The sequence below is a fragment of the Ambystoma mexicanum genome, chromosome 2q, assembly GCF_040938575.1.
Source record: "Ambystoma mexicanum isolate Mex_15411 chromosome 2q, UKY_AmexF1_1, whole genome shotgun sequence".
In the NCBI taxonomy this organism is placed as follows: Eukaryota; Metazoa; Chordata; class Amphibia; order Caudata; family Ambystomatidae; genus Ambystoma; species Ambystoma mexicanum.
Window position 1 is genome coordinate 398531752 of NC_090924.1, and position 15528 is coordinate 398547279.

General features: G+C 48.5%; 1 protein-coding gene across 1 annotated transcript in view; it reads left to right on the forward strand.

Moving 5' to 3' along the window:
* Positions 1-15528, forward strand: part of USP11 (ubiquitin specific peptidase 11) — a 2050211-nt gene that overhangs the window by 1429478 nt on the left and 605205 nt on the right. The gene's annotated exons all lie outside the window — the stretch shown is intronic.

Sequence of the window (15528 nt, forward strand, 5' to 3'; positions counted from 1 at the left end):
AACCGGGAAGAGACAGTATGCTATACTCCCTCATATTCTTCAGCACAGAGAACATTTCCAAGGCAGAGTTCAAAGCCTTAATTGACTAGTAGGCTGCAAGTGTGATGATGGATGCCAGGGCTAATTGGTGAGCGCTATGGTTGTGACCGGACCACTGGCACCTGGATGCCAGCCTGCGTGCTGCTTAGGCATGTGGAATATTAGAGGGGTACAAGGGTGCCGACCAATTATTGATGGACACGCAATAGAGAGCCTATTAGTTTATATAATCAATGGGACGTTGTGTCTTTGATGTTCGTAGTGACCTGCACTAGTGGAGGGCTTAGTTGCCCCAGCCTGATGTTAGAGACCCAATCCCTTTCTCTGACCAGTATGGAACGTATACCCAGATGTTGCTTGTAAGCCTATCACCATCCAAATAGGTTTTTGTAGTTTGCAACGTAGATTGACGTCAATAGTGACCGGTTTGTAGTACATAACCTGCTTTTTATGTGTGTTGGATTGAGTGTGAAGGTCGAGCGAACGCATTGATGTTAGTTTTAACTCCCTGTTTTAGATAGTTGACATTAAAACAGTCACACTTTGCCAACTTCCTGAGTTTGTTTTGATTATTGATGTTTCAGTAATATTCTGCATCCCCATCTGTCTCTTACTACCTCGTCTTAAAGGGCTGGGTCGGATGCCCCAGTTCACTTTCACAATGCAGTTTTAAATACCGGAGAAAAACACACCGAATTCTTAGTCTGCTATGTGGCCAGGTTATTAGGGTAGAGTGAAGGCTCTATTCCTAACTGGGGCAACTCCTACATTACTTAGTCGCTGCTGGTTGATGGCTGGCCACTGGCTTCCCCTGCGGACACCTGCAGACACTAACTGGAGCTGCCACTGTAGGAGTCACCCTTTGCCTCGGGGCCCTTGGCCACAGGGGCTGCCGGGCAGGGTGCTCCCCAGGAAAGTCAATTTGACCGTCTAACACTCCAATCAGGGATGGTGGGTGGGCTGGAAGGCGGGAGGGAAGCGGGTGCCTAAGCAAGGGATGTGGTGAAACAGAAAGGCTGGGGTGGGGGGGCTCAAGCGCACAGAATTAACACATTTCAGGCCCAAGGAGGGTCGAGAAGGATTACAGCTCACCTGCTGTGAAAAATGTCAGTGACCACCAGTCTGGCTTTATAGCAGCCAAAAGCTCGGAAACTGCTCTCCTGAAGACCCATGAAGATCTGCCCTCTTCCTTCTGTCCTCATTCTTCTTGGTCTATCCTCTGCTTTCGATAGGTTCAACCACGCCATCCTGATCAATCGTCTGACCTCCTTTCTATCCAATCGACCCTCCCAGATCCAACTTCTGTCCTTTCTCTCTCCCACCTTTCTCTACATGTGGTGTTTCCCAGGATTCTAACCTCTCACTGTGGCTCTTCAACCATTACTTGGCTCCTTGGGCCCACCTCATCTCTACCTTCTGTTCTACCTTTCAGTGTTATGCGGATGACACTCGGCTTTCCTTCAGGCTCGTTCAGCCTCCTAATCTCTCGCTCATTCCTGATTGTCTATCCACGATTCAGGAATGGTGTGCCTCCAGCGATCTCTGCCTTAATACCAGTAAGACTGAGATCCTTCTAATTTTGACCCCTGCTCCCGATTTCCCCTCTTGCTCTTCGGCAGCCCATCCTGGGCCCTCCACCCTCACCTTTCTGTGAGGCAAAGAACCATGATGTCAATCTTCGACTCCACCCTCTCCTCACATCTCTAAGAAGTCACACTACCAGTTGCACCTCCTCAGCGGTGACTATTGCCACAGCCTCTTTGTAAATCTGCCTTCCTCTACTGTTTGCCCTTAGCAACCAATACAGAACAGTACTGCAAGACTTGTCCTTGGCCTCAAGCCCAGTGATCGCATCTCTCCAGCCCTGAAATTTCTCCACTGGCTCCTGGTGGCTGCAAGTATAGGACCCTTTGCATCGTCCACAAGTCTTTTTGGCGCCCTGGACCACACTACATCAACTCTCTCATCCTAAGCATCTTCCTCCTCAAGCTCTCTGCTCATCGTCCTCCAACTCTGAGGGTCAGACGCTCCTCCAGGCAGAGAGTGGGGGATAGATCTCTGTCCTCGGCTGGGGCCTCCATCTGGAACAGCCTCCCTGCCTCTCTCAAACTTGAGCAGGACCACCTAAAGTTCCGGAACCAACTAAATATTTTCCTTTTCGCATCTGCTTTCTCTCTGTCTCGCCCCTGCTGATGCTCCTGTCTGCCGCGTTAACTGGTTACCTTGCCCCCCACTGAACCTCACAGGCACCAGGATCCTGCACGACCAGTAGCCCCTTGCACTGCCTCTGGGCCTCCTACCCACTTAAGGGACTGTATCTGCTACCCTACATTCCCCTGCCTCTGTGCATTTACTGGAGCCACCACCCTGGCAGCACATAACGCGTCTTGCCATTGCAATCTTCTCGCCCGCCCCACTCTTCGCCTTGGTACTTCTACGCTTACCTCCACCTCGCCCTTACGTGAACTGAATGACTCAAGGCCCAGTAAGATTTTGTTTTGTCCTCCCTCTGTCTACCCTTTATTGTCTTGTCGCACCTTGAAACACCCCTGTACAGGTGCGTTATAAATGACTTATCATATAATGAGGCTAAGGAGGTGAGGCCACTACCCAATATTCCCCCTATCAGTGTTTTGATGCGGGAGGTGCATGGGGAGGGACTCTCCTGCTGGGGATAAGGACGACACCTAGGTACAAGTTGGCACAACATCCCAAACCTAACCCTCTCAAGCCTGTTAACACTTATCCACCAACCCACCTTTACACCACTTCTATTAGTTATTGTAACATTATAGCAGTTACTTCTACCGAGACAGATTATTTCCAACAATACAGATAGTATGACTAACTCCAGTACTGGCACAAAAATTATCACCCAAAGCATGAAGATTACCAGCAACGCCAGTACTGAGACAAGGTGACTCCCAGGAGCCATGAAGAATGGCACAGAGAAGATAAAAGAATGGTACAGACTTCGCAAGGGAGTTGTCCTAAGATGCACCTAAATACAAAGGACTTTGAGAAGAGGAACAGCATACCACGAGTGACAATCCAGCCAGGAAGTTCAAAGGAGATGCAGAGGATGAGGTGAGAAAGCGGAGAGCAGTCCGCTCCCAAAGGCAAGAGGCCGACAATGATGATGTGGAGCTGGTCAAGGACGTGACTGGAGCCTGAAACATGGTGGCACAACCTCTGTGAGGTGGACCGATCTGTCAAGTAACGGTGCCTACACCATCGGTGAAGATACTAGGAAAAAGGTACAGGGAGCGAGAACAGCAGAAGCCATGGACACCCATGCAACCCAGCAAGAAGACGCAAGAACCCAGGAAAAACCAGCCCAATGTCCTGGAGCCAACGAAGGTAACTGGTAAGTCACGGGGACCGCTAGGGGCTTAGAGGCGCAGAAGAGAGAGATAAACCGCAGGGGAATTAATAATGATAAGAATCATCTTCCTAGTGACAGTACTTGGGAAGAGAGTCAACTAAGCGGGCCTAGTGAGAATGGTACAGAACCAAGGGTCTGGGACCGAAACCTATGTGAGGCCTATTTTAATAAGTCATCTTCCTCATGGCAGTACTTGGCAGGAGTGCGAACCATTTGGGCCTAATAGAATAGAAACCAAGGTCTGGGACCCAAACCAAAGTCACGTATATCATCATACAAGCCATCCTCTTCATGGCAGTACTTGGCGTGAGAGTGAAAAAAGTGAGCCTGACAAGGAAGGGGGCGCGAACAGTGTCTGGGGCCCAAATAAATGCACAATGAATATCGGAGGGAGAACCCTCCAAACCAGTGCTAAAGAAAAGACCACTGATTGGCTAAAGAGAGCCTGGGACTGTTGTGAAAGTGAACTAAGACTGGGGAAGGGAGCCATTCACCCTGACCTCAACTGGAACTTTGTTGAAACTAATATTCACAGGATGGGAGTCATTCCCCCCCTGGCACATTTGGAATTTTGATGAAACCATTATCCAGGGGAAGGGAGTCTTTCCTCCTGGCCACATCTGGAACTGTGTGTAAACCCAGACCATGGGAAGGGTGTTAATTCCTCCTGGTATCAATTGGAGTGCAGAAGAGACTTTCTTTTAAGACACCAGGAGAAGGAAGTCTCTTTAGTTGTAGTGTAAGGGATCGCAATAGGGTTTTGACTCAGGACAGGGGTTTTTCAGTTTTCAGACATTCTGACAGATTCTTTAGTCTCCAGTTTAAGGCAGGGAAATGCCTCTTAAGAGTTAGAGATACCTAGATTTTTTAATTTTAATTCAATAAGTCTTTGCAAACCACCATGACTCCTTCTGGCCAGTTGCCTTCTTCTGCATCCTTGCATCCTGCATTGTTCTTGTGTTAAGGGTTAGGTTATTTTCTTTGTATAAAATAGTGGTGGACAGAAGTCCTACCACAATAGGTTTCTGGACGGCAGACTTGAGTTGGTTTGTAAGACCTACTGGCGAGCACTGTTAGTTTCTCTTTATAGGGCCAAGAGTTTAGGCACAGATTAGGTTTTCGAGAGGTTCAAAATAAGAGACCTTGGATCAAGGTGCTACCTTGCCCGTCTACTGATTCTGACTTAACACATCATGCAATGGTGGCATTGTTGGGCTGTCTGTTTCCTATCTTAGGGATGCAGTTTTATCTCTAGGCTGGTGATTGAATAGCCAGGTGGTCTTCTGTTGCCCAAATTTCATTTGGGATTGTGTTCCATAGTTTTGCTATGAAGATGGAGAAGACAGATCCTCTGTATTTGTTTTTCTCGTTTTGTCTTGATTCTACAAGTATGTCACTGCTTGATCTCCGTGAGTGATTTTTGATTGGAGGAATTCCGCTCATTGTCAATGCAGTGCTCCGTAAGTGATGCAGAGTGCTTTGATATTGATTCTTAACCAGTAACCAGTGTAGGCTTGTCAGGGCCGGTGTAATATTTTCCCTCCTCTTAAATCTTAGTAGAAGTCTTGCCGCCATGTTTTGAATGTGTTGTAGTTTTTTGGTGAGGTAGTCATGCATTCGTATGTATAGTCTTTTTGAAATCTATTCTGGAATGTATTCTTGAGATTGTTGCTTGTGTGGGGAAGCTTAAGTATGTTGGTATGCATCTGATTAAGTGTAGGTGCTCGAAACATCTTTGTACTATGTCGTTGACCTGCAGTTCTAGTGCGAGTCCATTGTCCCTGAGTATTCCCTGTTTTGTTATTACTGATGCGGTTTCTAGTTTTATGCCCATTTCGGCCACCTAAAGGAGTGACTTATGTTGTTATTCATCTTTGCATGGGGTGAAAGCATTTTGCTTTTGTTTTGTTAGGGTTTTTCTTTAGGTTGTTGTTGATCATCAAGAGGGTTATCTCATTGAGGCATTTATCGGGGCAGTAGGTCTCAGTCCGCGTTCGTATTCCTCTTGAAAATTAGTTGCATGCCCTCTGTGTAGTTGTGAGATGTTGGCCTGTATTTTTTATTAATTTCATGAGGGGGGGGCCCTGAAAATAGTGGTGTTGAGAGACTTGATCGTTTTAGCACACAACATTTGGTGGTTCTGGTTTTTTAGGTGAGAGGAGATTAATTGGTTGTTTTGGTTCTATCTGTGAGGAAGGATTTGAACAATTTTAATGTAATTCGGAATTCTGGCATTCTCTTCACTATGACTATTTAGGTAATGGTGGACTGCTGATGTGTCAAGTAGATTAAGATCTAATGGCATTTTATCAGCATTCATATTTAAGTCACCCCTTATGGACAAAAGTGCACATTTTTGTTTCCTCTTTGGTCTGAAACCTACATGCGGTTTGTACAGAATCCAATTTAATAACTCGTCCCTTCTGCTTTTGCCCCACTTTGTTTTTCAAAAGGGGTTTAACGTAGTTCCGATTTGTATGCCTTAGATACGATTCTGATTTCTGTTTTCCAGCGATAGATTGATAAATTTTTGCAATTGGAAGGACAGTTTCTTTGAGTAGATTTTTGTACATGTCTGATAGGCAAGGGTCTTTGGGTGATCCTGTCCTATTGATCCTCTTTATATGATCCACTGTCCATCTCCTCAGTTCTGTCCTGACCATGAAATAGTGTCCATTAATGGTCAAGCCGAAGAGGCTAGCCTCAAAGGAGCAGGATATGAATGCCCAGTAGTGAGCCACCCCTCTAGGCTTTAAGTTAAGTCTTCTAAGCTCTCTCATAGGGCTAAGGCACCTTATCCGGTACTGTCCAATGGGAGGAGTGTTGGGGAGAATTCTCAGAAATGTGATATTCTCTCTACCTTGGAGACTCCCAGTAACTTTGCTGGATTTCGAAGACTTGATTTTTTTTTTTTTACCTGGAGAGAGAGACCCTTTTTCCCACTCTCTCATGTGTTTATAATGTGATTTTGAACTCTATTTCTTTTGGTTATGGAGTCTGACAAACTCCATAAGCATCATCTTTTACATTTTGTCACACAACTCCTTCAGTCCAGTGGCACAGGGAAGTCTTTCAGATTTATCAAAGGTTTGAATACCTTCTCTTGGATAAACTACTGTTTCCAAGAGCAGTAAAATGAAATTGACTTTACTTACATTTGTAACTTTCTAGACCCAGCACACGCTATCTTACAATAGGGTGCTGGAGGGGTTACTTAGTATCCCCTTTGTCTAGCTTCTCATGTAACGTTTTTATGTTACCCTTTCCACGATGAATGGCTGGTGGCAGTGGTTTACTTTGAACTACTGTGGTGTGCATTTACCACTGGCTGAGTTCGCAGCTACAGTAAAGCACCCAAGGGTGCCATTTTTGTCAAAATGTCCCCTGTCTTCTTTTTTTTGCCTTTTCGTCTTGGAAAGGTCCTTCTTGATATTTACCCTGCGTGCCAAACCAGGTTTGGTCCCTTTGTTCGCTTTGCCTTTGGCAGGATTCACAAGTGAAGCCCGCCTCTGGCTCCAGGGTGTCTGGTGGGGGCAGGAATTGAGGGAGGTGCCCGAAACTCCCTGTGCTTAGTCTCCTAGGAGAGCAAAATGCACTCTGTAGTGATTGGCCGGCTGACAGTCCGGCAAAGACAGCCACCCTGTTAGGTGACTGACAGCTAGGCTGAAATGAATGGTAGAAACCTGAATAAAAGGCGAGGCTTTTGGCTTGGAAGGCCGAGTCAACCATCATCCCATTGCAGGAGTCACCAGACGTCCCCCCTCTTGTACCCACAACTGAGGCTCAGGAACACCAGGATCTGTAGAGCTGCACAGGAACAGAAGTCATCTGCTGCATTTTTCTTCAACCTAAAGGTATTGTACGCTTACCTCCTTGTTGTGTAACTGCACTTGTTCTCTGTTGGTGAGACCTGTTGTAGTTGCTCTGTAAAGTTGCTGATAGCTTCTTTACTTCACAAGTCTAAACAGCTTGTGGCCCTGCTTTGAATTCTTCTTTTCTACAAAGACTTCTAAAACATTGTGCAAGACTTTTACTTACCTGCGAGAAGTGCTTCAGCTCACCTTTACTTTTGCCCAATTGACTTTGGCCTAACCTGGCTCCCTAAATGACTCTTCTGCCCTCTGACATTGTGTTTTGTCCTCCTTCCAGGAAGGGGTTAACTAACTTTGCATTGGGGGTTACCAAAAGTACTTAACTGCTTCAGAATATGTGTGCTCACTTGTTCTGTTTTAATAATAGTTTTCTTTGCCAAACTCTTAAGTCTGATTCTAAATGCAAACAGAGGGATATTAATGTCCACAGTGTCCTAGTTATTAAGATAATCACCCAAGGGTGTAGGAAGTGTCTGTGTGCCATCCCAAAAGGGTACTTACTGGTTTAGAAATGTTAAGAGTGTGGATTTTGGAGTGTATTTATGTGTTACTATTATATTGCCCCCTTCTGAAGAAGGCTTACTCTGACTGTTAAATAAATGTATAATTGTTTAATCAAGAAACCTGTGTTAGTTTATTTGAATACTTGTCATTGTGAATCTCTATGTAACTCCCTTACAGCTCACATTGACCCCTCTTGAGATAAGCCTCAACACGCTACCAACCTGTGTAGTACAGACTTATACCAAAGGTTGGGTTCCTATTGCCAGGAGGTCAGGGTTGTTGTAGTGCACTCAAAGGGTACTGCATACAATCTTGCCTAACAAGGATGAATCCTGAAGACGCCTGGCAACCATTCTTGCTGCTGTCCTAGTGAACTTCTGCTGGACTACCAGACCCTTGCTGGTGCTTCTACCCTTTGGACTGGTGGGACCAACCAGTCTCAGCACCTTTTCATGATCCTTCAGGCTGGAGCCTTCAGAGTGTCCCTGGACCACCCTGAGGACTGACCAGCTCTGTGACGCGCTACCATGCTAGTAGAGCCGCCGGTCCACATTTTGGCCCGGATCTTTCGGTGGTCTCCAGCTAGTCCTACAGGTCGCCTTCCTGCCAAGTTCCAGCATCAACTGGTCCTGTTCTGGGGAGCTTACTTTGTTCGTGACTACTGAGCCACCTTCTCTAGCCCATGTGCGAAGACTACTGCTGGAGCCTGCCATCCCTTTCTGGAAGAGTGTACTGCATTTGTGCCAGCTACATTTCTACAATGAAAATGGTTGAACTCCGCTCCTGGACCCGACCGGAACCTTGCTTGCACCTGCAGCTCCTGGGCATCTTATAGCTGGTAAACCTACCTCCAGCGACACCTCCCATTTAACCTGCAAAGTCCTTCATGAAAATCAGAGTAAGGGTGGTGAGTAGTCGCAATATTTAGCGGTGACCATGCCTCCTCCGTTATAAAGTATGTAAAGAATTTTGATTTATTATTCTATTCCATTGGTTTTTAAAAGTCTGTTGAAAAGGCCCTTCTTGAAGCCAGGAAAAGTCATTTACATACCTGTACATTTCTTTGAAAGACTTCTGAATCAATCTTGAACCCCACAGAAACATCTAACTGTTTAGCAACTTTAAAGGTACTTTGTGAACATTTGGGCACAAGGTCCTATTCAACTTAGGGTTGGACTTCAAAATGTTAGGGCTCCCATTCCTATGGTCGATTATTGATAGATTTGCCTAATTGCTTAATCTTTCCTTGCAGGTATTGGGGTGATTTATATGCATTGTATTAACTAACTGACTGCATATGTTTTATATTTAGACTGTTGTGTGATATTACCTGCTTGATTCATTTTTCATAGTGTGTTTTTGGGCCTTTAATAAATATAGTAATTGTGTACCTACTGTCCAAGTGTAATCGTTGTGAAATTCACTGTGTGGACTCATTGTGGACCCCTGACTCCACTCGCATCTACAGCGACCACAAGTCCCTGTAGCAGAAATACGTGCACTGGCTGTGAGCTGCAATTAGAGACTCTCCCCATGAAGATGTGATGAGCACAGAAACCGGTTGGAGGAGAACACCAATGGCTGAGTAGGTGATGTGACAAATCACGGGAATTTGTCTCTTCTTCCCAAGTGGGAGCATCCTGTGACCAGAAGAGAACGAGAAATGGAAGTAGACGCGATGCGTCTTACCAGGAGGCGTACAAGAGAAGTAAAACTGGACATGGGACATCCTGATAACCAGAGAGAGACGGAAAGTGGTGGCAAAACCATGTAAAGCTTGTGGTGGACCGTGTCCCTCAAACACTGAGACCACTGCGCAACTGAAGATGCGGAATCTAACGGTACGGAAATTCTGAACAACCATCCTAGACGACTGCAAGAAGCATTGAATGAGTAACAGAGGCCAGTCGGTCACAAGAGGGAACTGACCACAATTCGTCAGCGTGTGGGAGTCCATCTCCACCGACCGTTGGGTGCTGGATGCCCTGGCCCGCGGGCACACCCTGGAATTCCGAAAGAGGTGTCCCCGTATTCCACCCGTGGCCAGGAAGGAAAACCACGTCCCACAAATACTTCTGGAGGTACAAGTGATGTTAAGAAAGGGAGCCATAGAACTCGTCCCAAAGAGGCTCCGGGGCTCCGGAGTGTACTCGCAGAACTTCCTCGTCCGGAAGAAGACCGGCGGTTGGCGACCCATCCTGGACCTTCGTCATCTAAACAAGTACATCAAGTCCCAGAAGTTCTGGATGGTCACCTTCCAGCACGTGCTGGGACAGCTAGAGGAAGGAGACTTCCTATCATCGCTGGACTTGGAGGATGCCTATTTCCACATCCCCATCCTAAAAGGACATCGAAAATTCCCATGATTTCTGGTCCAAGGGCGACACTATCAGTTGAAGGCCCTTCCCTTCGGATTGAAGGGTGCGCCCAGGGTGTTCGAGTGCCTAGCACCAGTGGCGGCGCAACTGCGCCTGCAGAGGATCCACGTCTACCCCTACCTGGACGATTGGCTCATCCGAGCCAAGTGAAGAGAACTCGCCGTCGATCACACAGCGAAGACCATCCAACTTCTCACGGATCTGGGATTCTCGATCAACTTCACGAAAAAACCCCTTGATACCGTCGCAAGTCGCCCTGTTCCTTCCGCCAAGCAATGCGCGCGGGTGGCCCACCACCGGACCTAGCGGCGGGCATGGACTTCCAGACACCTGCACATCAGGAAATTGTGACGGACGCCTCCCTGGAGGGATGGGAAGCACACTCCGGCTATCTCCACGCAAGAGGCCTTTGGCTCCCTGAGTAGAGGTCACTACACATCAATGTCCTGGAGCTCTGAGCCGTGTTCTGGGCCCTCAGGTCGTTCCTCCCGTCCCTCAAGGGCAAAGTGGTAAGGATCTTCACCGACAACACCACCACGATGTTCTACATCCGGAAGCAGGGGGGCATCAGATCCCCAGCCCTATCCAAGAAAGCGCAGGATCTGTGGCACTGGGCTGTCGCCCAAGGGATGTTCCTGGTACCCTTCCATCCGGCAGGAATAAAGAACACCATCGCCGACTTGCAGGGAGCTGCGCTCGTGCCACGTGTGGGAACTTCGGCAGAATCAGGTGGATCTCCTATTCCGACGATGGGGCAATCTCCAGATCGACCTACTCATGACGGCGATGAACGCCAAGTGCCGGAGGTTCGCCAGCAGGTTTCCCCAGCCGGGGAGTATGGGCGATGCCTTCTCATTCCCCTGGGAAGGCCTGTTCCAGTATGTGTGCCCCCCCCATTGCCGTTGCTGCTGCGACTCATCACTCAACTCAGACGGTCCCGGTGCAGGATGATTCTCGTCGCACCGGCGTGGCCGAGACAGATCTGGTTCCTGGACCTTCTGGACATGTCAGCGTTCCCTCCGGTCAAACTTCCGACGGACGCGGATCTTCTCGCCAGGGAAGGAGGCGTCATCCTCCATCACGACCCAGGATCGCTGAACCTGCAGGCCTGGCTCCTGCAGCACTAGAGTTTGGAGGGTACGATATCCCGGTGGACTGCAAGGAGGTGCTTGCAAAGGCCAGGGCGTCCTCAACTCTCAAATGCTATGGACACAAATGGAAGAGGTTCTCTGTCTGGTGCCGTTCACAGAAGATTAACCCTCTGCGGATTACATCCCCTCAAGTGCTACCGTACTTGCTATCGTTGGCCAAGGCGGGGCTGGCACATGCCTCAATCAAGATCCATCTGGCGGCTATCTCCCGCTACACCAGAACTCCGGGGCGGTCATCTCTGTGGTCTCATCGCCTGGTGAAGGAGTTCATGAAAGGACTGTTCCGATCATTATTGCCGGTGAAGGCTCCCGCCCTGGGAGCTCAACGTGGTGCTGATCAGGCTCATGGGGCCACCATTCGAGCCTCTGCATTCTGTACCATTGAAGTGCCTGTCGTGGAAGACAACGTTTCTTGTGGCCATCACCTCCGCACGACGAGTGGGAGAGATACAGCCCCTCTCCTGTAAACCTCCATACCTGACATTCCAGGAGACGACGATAGTGCTGAGACGCACGCCTCCTTCATGCCCAAGGTGCTGTTGAACTTCCATCTCAACGAGCCCTTGGTGTTACCTGTTTTCTTCCCGTCGCCTTTGTCGCAGACTGAGAGGACTTTGCACTCGCTGGATGTGGCGCTGAAGTTCTACGTGGACCACACGAAGAGCCTTCGGAATAAATCACAGCTGTTTGGATCTGTGAACCAAGGGAAGGCCCTCTCGAAGGCTTCCATTTCCAGATGGCTCTCCGGCTGCATCACGCACTGTCACTGGTTGGCAAACACACCATTGCTCGGCTGTCCGAGAGCCGATTCGACCAGAGCGATCGCTGCTACCATGGCATTCTTGTGTGGTGTGCCCTTGCTGGACATCTGCAGGGCTGCTACGTGGAGGTCGACGCACACCTTCACGAGATTCTACTGCGTCAACCGGGATTCCAGGGAGGAGTCCAGAGTCGGCCAGGCAGTGCTGCGCGACCTGTTCGTTTGAAGGTGAGCCTGGTGAGAAGGTAAGAGATGCTTAATGTTGAGTTGTTAAAATGCTTAATGTTGAGCCTTGCCACCTCCCGTGGTTGTGCATGTGTGTACTGCTATGTATTCTTGTATTCATGAGCATGTGAATCCATGCCAGACCCCATGCTGGAGAAGGAACAAGTCACTTACCTGTAACTGTTGTTCTCCAGCATGGGTCTGGCATGGATTCACTTGCGAACCCTCCCTCCTACCCCTCTGCGGCTCTTCTCTTGGTCCTACTGCCACTTTACGTGCTACCAAATCTGAAGATGGCTGCCAGAGGAGGGGCTTAGGTAGAGGGCAGTCATTGGCTGGGGGCAATATGACCCAAATACCACTGATTGGTTACTAGTAGATGGACAGTTCAGAAACGAAACTGAAACTGTTTTTTTTTCTTTACTGAGAATTCCCAGCCTGATGACAAGGAATATTCATGAGCATGTGAATCCATGCCAGACCCATGCTGGAGAACAACAGTGACAGGTAAGTAACTTGTTCCTTCTCAGCCTTTTGGAATCAGGAAACAGGCTCCCAAGCAGCTCTACTGAGCATACCACAACACCTTCACCAGAACCTCTTCTGGTGGAGGGCAGAAGGCAGCCTGTTAGCGTGCAGGCTGTTCAGGCAGCCTTTACCGGAGATCACACAGATTCTGGTCACGGCAGGACCAACTGGAATTCATCAACTGTTTCGAGATGATGGCCATCTGCTCTCAAAGTGTTCCTCTCCATTGTGAGCAACAAGTCAGTTTGCATCCAGACTGATGGCTCCACATGCATATATTACATCAACAAGCAGGGAGCTACCAGATCTCCATCGCTCTGCAGACTGTCCATCGACATATGGGAGTGAGCACTGTCAAACAACATTCACTTATCAGCAGTCTACCTCCCTGGGGAATCCAACTTGGAGGCGGATATGCTTAGCAGGCTGGGGGTTAAAAACTACAAGTTGCAGTTGAACAAGGATGTCCTGAGGGGGGATCTTCGATACGTGGGGCCACCCTCAGGTAGACCTATTCACCACCACGAGCAACAGGAGATGCCACCAATCTGTGTCCTGGATGGGGCCAGGCAGGGGCTCGCTGGAGGACGTGTTACAGGTTCCGTGGAATGACATGAATGCATATGCTTTTCCCCCCCACTCAGTTGATTCACAGGTTCATCTGCAAGGTCACGGAGCCTTCAACTCATCTTGATAGCACCATGGTGGCCAGCCAAACCGCGGTTCTCAGAACTCCTCCGACTGTCGGATCGGCCTCTGGTACACCTCCCACTGGGTCCAGCCCCTCTGCTCGCCCAGCAGGGGGGGAGGCACAGTGGATCACCCCGCTCCACAGAAGTTAGCCCGGGCAGCTTGATTACTGAACAGGTCACTGTGAAACATCTGCACTTGTTACAAGATAACCTAGCTATCATTCAGGGGGCAAGAAGCGACTCCACCAGAAGGCAGTACAAGAGCAAGTGTATGAGGTTCTGTCACTGGGCCAAGGCAAACAAGATATATCCTCTGACATGCCGACTGAACAATGTGTATTCTTTCTCTGCGCATCTGGCTCACTTTGCTGTACAGGTAGACACCTGCCGTACATATCTAGTGGCCATAGAGGCCTACAAGAATTCTGTAGATGACATCTCCTCTAATCCGATAGTTAAAAGGCACTTGGCGGGCCTGACCAGATTATATCCGCCAGTCACGCGTCCACATCAGGTCTGGGACCTTGACGTGGTGCTGGGCGCACTGGCCCACAAGCCCTTCGAACGTATGGCGTCAGCAGACATCCGGCTGGTTACTATAAAGACTGCTCTACTGGTTGGCCTTGCCTCAGCGCGCACGATCAGTGAGATTTAGGCGCTGGTGACTTTAGAGCCTTATACTACATTTAACCGTACCAGGTGGTACTTGGGACGCACCCTACATTTCTCCCTATGGTTGTCCTCTTTTCACCTTAACAAGGAGATAGTACTTCCACCATTCTTTGCGGAACCAAAGGATGAGGCTCAGAGTGTTGCACTGTCTGGATGTCAGATGTGCTCTAAGATTTTACCTGGACAGGACAAAGAGCTTCTGTAAATCGGATGCCTTGTCATCTCTTTTGGCGGGTCAAAACAGGGCTGTCAAGCCTCCAAGGCTTCGATAGCAAGGTGGATGGTGATGGCCATCACAGAGACATATCAAGGGCAGCACTGGTCTTTGCCGGCAAACATGCATGCTCACGCCATCAGAGCCAAGGCCACGGCTGTGGCTTTCCAAAGACACGTTCCATGGCAAACTGTCAGCAAGGCGGCTACTTGGGCTTCCCCATCAGCCTTTTGCAAACACTACTGCTTGGATGCCAGCGCGAGATCAGGCGCAGCATTTAGCCAGGCACTTTTGAAGAACTTGTTTTCTTAGAGCGGCAACTCTCCTCCCCAGGGCTGCATTCAGTTGTAATCGCCCATACAGTATAGAGGAAAGGGGGCGGGGCATAGGAGTAATTGTTACTCACCGTAGTGACTCAAGTACTCCTAGTCCATAGTCCCCTTTCCTCCATATGTCCCAGTATCCTCCCCCCGTAATAAACCAGTGTCATTAGGCAATTGCAATATTGTTGGCGCGTCAAAGGGGACTGAGGAGTGGCACCGGTGGGTGGAGTCAGGGCCGCGCCCCAGCGTGCTTCCAAATATAAAGAGCAACAACATTTTTTTCTGGTGAAAAAGGTTGTTTCACATCCCTAGTGAGGGATGCCCATACAGTATCGAGGAAAGGGGACTATGGACTAGGAGTATGTTGGTCACTACGGTGAGTAGCATATTATTTGTTATGGAAATAATAAAAAGAGTGTTAAAAAATAAAAAGAAGTAAGATTACGGTGAGTAATGTATCCCATATACCTAGATGTCAACAATCTTGTCTCATCTTATATTGATTTCGCAAATCTATTGATATATCTCCAACACTCAATACATCGCCCATCCCTATATTGCACTTAGAAGAATTTTGAAGGTTGGCCAATGTGTTGCATTTCAAACTGAAAGCCAGCCAGTGTATCCTATGCATAACAACTTGGGGGTACTGTGAAGGTGGCAAAGTTATTGCACTTGGAAAGGCATAGAGAGTAGCCAATGTACTAACCGCCACCACTTCTGCTCCTCTCCCGCATCACCCAAATTCCACATACGCCCCATCAGCCAGCGAAACCATACATGAA